The 5,820-nt window shown below is 44.3% G+C and overlaps 1 long non-coding RNA gene across 1 annotated transcript; it reads left to right on the top strand.

Annotated features, from left to right (window-relative positions):
* The first annotated feature begins 1,384 nt into the window (after positions 1 to 1,384).
* LOC144370108 (uncharacterized) lies at positions 1,385 to 2,622 on the top strand. The gene is made up of 2 exons (XR_013430048.1): positions 1,385 to 1,540; positions 1,816 to 2,622. It is a non-coding gene; the product is annotated as an uncharacterized LOC144370108 (long non-coding RNA).
* The last annotated feature ends 3,198 nt before the right edge of the window (positions 2,623 to 5,820 follow it).

The raw sequence follows: 5,820 nt of genomic DNA, 5'->3' as shown, positions 1-5,820 counted from the left end.
CTTCACCTTCATAGACACCCCCATGCAGGAGACACGGACCCTGGAACCCAAGAAGGGTGGGAAAAGCTCTGACACATTCCTGTGACTGAGAGCCTCAGCACCCAGCCGGGGAGTGTGACTCAGTCACATGCAAGGTTGGTTTCCCACAGTATACATGGCCCTCCTTCAGCCATCCCAGTCCTCATAGATGCCTGACATTTATAGCTGAAATTGTTAAGGACTTCTAGCAAGCTGAGAAAAGCTTTGAGAAACAGTCCAGTCTCTTCCCCAAAGGCTGCACCAGGAGGTGCAAGTAGAATCAGAGATTATACCCCTGGGAATGACTGTCTCAGGACTCAGACCTCCTGCCACCCTTTGGTAGCACCTATTTCTCAATTCAAGGTGATGCTTTGTCAGGGATATCTTCAAGACACCCAAGCAAAGATCCTTTAAATATAGATCATAAATAGTTCTAAATTAAGATCTTCACAGCAATGCTAGGAGATATCTTTCCAAGCTAAGTACAAACCACCAGGTCAGGATACTCTCTTACTTGTAGTTCCCAGTATGAACACAGCAGGAGGAACAGTGGGAGGGTCTGGGACACCCACCACCTGCCTGTACTTACCAAATGACCTGTAGGCGGGGCTCTGTCACCAGTTGAGTAGGCATTGTCTGTAAATTTCTGTGTCTCCTATGAATTGGGATTGTCTCAAAGGAAATAACTTCGAGGTGGAGGGACCCACCTCTGGGATATAACTCTTTTGCTCTGGTGTGTTTCACGAGATGTAAAGCAAAGGTGTTCTGGGTGCTGTGGGAGGCCAACCTTATGGATGACTGAGTTACACTCCCCAGCTGGGTGCTGAGGCGCTCAGTCACAGAAATGGGTGTGTCTTGCTACAGCCCCATGGGTGGAGCTATGCTCACCTGTTCCTTTGTAATAAAACCCCTTGCCCTGTTTAGGATAGAATCTTCCATGGAAGTGCCTTGTGTGTGTCCCCTCCTCTTACTGTGCCCTTGGGTGTGTCCTACCCAGGTGTCAGTCAACCTGCTGACAGTGGACATCATGAAGATGACTCAGCCCCCTGAAACCTGACCCCTTGCCTCATTTGAATAGCTTCTCCTCAATAAAAGGGGTCAGCATGTGCTCTCTGCTCTTGCTCTCTCTCTTCCTGCTAACCCTTAAGGTCAGAGGATCCGTCACAGTGACCCCAAAGAAAAAGGTATTTGTGTCTCTTGTGTGGTTATTTCCTGCAGCCCAGTTAGCCCAGTTTAACTAGAGTGACCCCTGAGCCTTTTAGTCGAGAGAACAGAAATCCAGCAGTGTGCTTAAATTCTGGGAGTTTGCACATTTGCCATAGGATCCAAGGACACAGGAACTGGTGATTTTCCTAGCCCGGAGGAGCTGGGTGGCTGAGATCTTCTTAGGTTCTGGCTCCTCCCCTGGGCTTAAGCGGAGAGGCGGGGGAAAAGCCTCCTTAACCCCCATGAGAAAAATCCAGGTTCCATTGGCAACCTCACCCTCTGTTTTCACCTGCGGTAACTGTACAGCCAGCTTTAGGTAGGTCGCATCTACTTTAAAAGTACACAGAGCGCGTTGGTGCATGCCTGCAACCCCAGCGGCTCCAGCGGCTGAGGGGGGAGGATGGTGAGTTCAAAGCCAGCCTTGGCAATTTAGTGAGGCCCTAAGGAACTGGTGAGACCCTGTCTCTAAATAAAGTACAAAAAAAGGGCTGGGGATGTGGCTCAGTGGTTAGCTACTCCTGGGTTCAATCCCCGCTACAAGGGTTTTCATAGCACATGGGGAAGAATTTTGTTACTGTGCTCTTTGGGCAGGAGGAGTGATGACCACTGTGGTCCTGCAGCAGCCGCACCACTCCATCCCTCCAGGATCCCTCAGAATCCTCCTGGAATCTAACCCAGGCCGGGGGTGCCAAGAAGGCAGGTCCCGCCTAGGCTGGTCCGCTTGGAGCGCAACCAACCCTACCCCGCCCCTGGACAGCGAACGCCTGCATCCCGGGCTGGACAGCGCAATCCGGAGTTCCAGGGGCCCGGGCTCCGCGACAGGAAACCCGTCTATCGCCCAAGCCAGCACTGTCCCGGGAAGTGCCCCCAGAGGCTGCCCACATCCGGGTGGCTCTCAGCAGAGTCCTGGGGCTCTTCACCTCCGGGGAAGTGGCAGAAGGAGTCTGATGATTTTAAAGCAAAGAGAGGGAAGGGAGGAGGCAGAGGCGAGGGAAAGTGTTTTGTTCATGAGACTAAACTTTAATCCAATTTGACAACAAGGGATTCAAGCATAAATAGGTTCAATGCAAGTTATTTTCATTAACAAGGAAGTAGAAACGACCCAGTGGCGTTCCCGAAGGAAATACCACCACCGTGGTTGTATTTATGTTTCTATTATTAACAACATTGCAGTGCCATTTGAGAGGATGTTTACATAATTTGACAGAAGTTCATATTATTCAAGTAGCTTGATAGTAGCTAATAAAAAATGAGGGTTTGGGGGCAAAATGAAATCCATTTGTGGAGAGATTTCAATTTTTACAGTCAAGTAAAATAAACTTGGAGATACATTTTGAATTTAATTTTATAGAAGAAATAAATTGCATAGTTCATTCAATAAAAAGTTGGTTATGAATACATCAGCCATACAGCATTTCTTTATCCTGCAGTTATCTAACATCCAGGTTCAGTATGCATAGTTGAACAGTACATGGGAATACTCATTATACAGAGTTGGCTATTCCAAGAGTACATAACATGGTTTCAGACTTTTTGCTGGTACTAACTGGAATTTCCTTAAGGAAAACACAAGGAAAGCAAGGAACACATTTCCCCTTAAGAGGTTATCATGTCTTCTTGAAAATTCCCCCAGCTACTCACGTGTGGCACACTCCGTACACTTATTCTCACTGGGTTCTTGCAAATTTTGCCCTTCTGGCTTAGATGCAGTAATGACTCCCTGGCTACAAACCCTAGGGAACTTACTTATTGCTTTCCCCCACGTTTTCTACATAGATTTGGTAGGGATCCTGAATGAGACAGAATACCCTTTTTACTTTGGATGAATTAATCCTTGCTTTCAAAGTACTATAACAAAATTGCTAATAAAAATGAGAAATTTCCTACTACAAAACACCTACATTGATTAATGTTCTGTAACTTTTGTTTGAAACCAAAGCGCTCTTGCTCTCGCTCTCTCTCTCTCTCTCTCTCTCTCTCTCATTTCCAGTCACCTCTGAGCCTCTTGCTCAGTCCACATTACAGACTGTCAGAATTTAAGAGGTAATTTGGTTTATTGTCAATGTTTAGGTTAGAAATTTTATCTTCCCATAAGTGGAAGAATTCCAATAAAATACTTAAAGGTTTCATGGTGTCTGTATGTATCCCAAGCTCAAATAGTTCAGAAAAAAATTACCAAAAATCAAAACAAGTTAAAGCCATATCTAGGTGGAGATAAATGAGGACAATAGTATTCATTAATACATCTAGGTGACTAGTATATGTTGTATCATTTCTTCCATTTTTCCATTTCATTTGTAGGAAAAATATTCATCCCATATTACAGATAAGGCAACCAAGTCTCACATAACTTCTTTTGAAGATTTTCCAGTAAAATGTTAAGGGAAAATATTGCTGTGAAGAAATTTTTGGCTTGCCTGGTGTTAGCCCTGTAAGGGCTACAGCAGCTATGAGCTTTCATGGTGCTAATACACGTTGCTGAAACCCAAAGTGATGCAAGTGAGCTGTACTCATGGCCTTCAGATGTTGCTATTCTAGTAGACAGAAAGAAGTGACCTAATCCATGTGTCAGTGCAAAGAGGACAGCTTGGATTATGGCCGTATAAACCAAGGAGAGGTCTGCCGCGTGACCAGCGCACGAGCTTCATAAAAGAAGGTTGGATGCCTAGAAATTTACTAGTGAGTTTTAAAATTAAAGAGACAGACTCTCATTACCTTTAATTCCCAGCTCTGGAGATGGCTTCTCCTACCTCCCGCCTCTAGCCACCTTGTAAGGGACCTGTGAAACGTCAGAAGAAGAGACCACAAGAGATTGGCTTCATGCAAAACACACAAGGGGATTTTTATTTAGGATCCAATTCAGCGCGCTGAGACTCTAGGCCCACTCAAGAAGAGCAGCCCAGAGCTCAGAGCCGGGGTTGAACAATGCTTAAGTACACCTTTTGGGGAGGACGGGGGAGGGGGAGAGGAGGGGGGGTGCTTTGCATACATCACAGTCTCCTTTAACAAATCACCTTACACCGCGGGAAAATCAAACAATAATTCTTAGATTTGATTAGTACATTTATTGGCGGGAACAGGGCTGGCTGGAGTGATAGGTCTTTCCTAAGGAGGGGGTTACATTTAAACTGATTGGTTCGGACCCTGAATATCTACGTGAGGAGTTGCACAGGACCCCAGGCCATAATTCAATTAAATGGCCAGTAGGGCCTTGTCCTAACTGCCTCAGGAATTTAACCCATGCTTTGCAGTTTAGAAACTTTACCCTTTCAACCTAATGCAGTGGTGAGGTTTATAGAAGAGGCTAGCATGAGAGAGAGAGAGAGAGAGTGAGAGCGCACGCCAAGGAGTGAGCTTTTATTGGGGAACAAAAAATTCAAGGGAAAATCTCATCCAATGAAGGTTGAAGGGGACAGCATCCCAAGGTCAGGGCCAGCTATTGGGTCTTCAGGTCAGTGGCCAGGCATGCCTCCACAAGGACAAGCCCTTGTACCTGGGACAGGGTGAGGAAGGCTCTGACACAGTTGCGTCTAAGCGCCTCTCACCCAGCCTGGGAGGTAACTCAAATCACTTGCGAGGATGGCCTCCCACAGAGAGGAATATGTAACTCCTTTGCTCTGATGTGTTCATACTAAACTCACAGGCAACACTACACTCCATTCTGATCAAAAGACCACCAACAACAAAAGTTATCAATGGTAAGTAGTGCTAATATGGCAACGAGACAAGATGACCCCACACCATCTTATTTGGTAATGAGCAAAACCAGAAAGTTATAGGATTTATGCTAAGGAAAAGAAAAAGTATACATGTATTTGATAAAAACAGAAAGCCTTGGCCAATAAATTTCTGTGTACAAATAAGAAAAGATGCATGCACCCTCTTTACAATATAACAGTCCAGATAAGGCTTCTGATTTCCTCCTGGATTCTGGATTTCCTCCTGCTAATTTTGTCATTGAAAATGAGCAACAGATAAGAATTCTGAAGGCTCCTTAAGCAGGTTCTTCAACAACCTGACGATGATCTTTACTGGCCTTCCTCAGATCAGAGATTTGTATTTTGATATTTTGAATCTCCCCCTAATCAATATGAATGAGCTAATGAGTTAGCCATCCTGAACAAATATAGATGAAAAATATAGTATCATTATAAAATAACAACCTCGTTTGAGAATAATACTTTTAAAAAAATTATTTATGTATGTATCTTTTTAGTTGTAGGTAAATACATTAGTTTGTTTTTATGTGGTACCAAGGATCGAACCCAGTGCCTCATGCATGCTAGGCGAGCACTCTACCACTAAACCACCACCCCAGCCCCAGGGATAATACTTTTAATAGTTGAAAAAGCAGTGATGGCTGAAATCCTTTTTAAATCAATCAAAATCCTGTGCTTTTCTTATCCTGACCTGTCATCCCCTAATTTTTATTTTAAAACCTTTCCTTAAGTCTTTAGGAATTCCAGAAACTAAAAGAGGCATTTGGTAACTGGAAAAATAAAAGATGATGTTGATGTATGAGAGTAAACATGATTGGCTAATTGACCATGGTTGATGGACTTCAAATTTGAGAAAGTGATGTGGGAATTTGGACTA

The sequence above is a fragment of the Ictidomys tridecemlineatus genome, chromosome 13, assembly GCF_052094955.1.
Source record: "Ictidomys tridecemlineatus isolate mIctTri1 chromosome 13, mIctTri1.hap1, whole genome shotgun sequence".
Classification (NCBI taxonomy): domain Eukaryota; kingdom Metazoa; phylum Chordata; class Mammalia; order Rodentia; family Sciuridae; genus Ictidomys; species Ictidomys tridecemlineatus.
The sequence above is the reverse complement of the archived record's forward strand: the minus strand, read 5'-3'. Positions and strand labels throughout refer to the sequence as shown.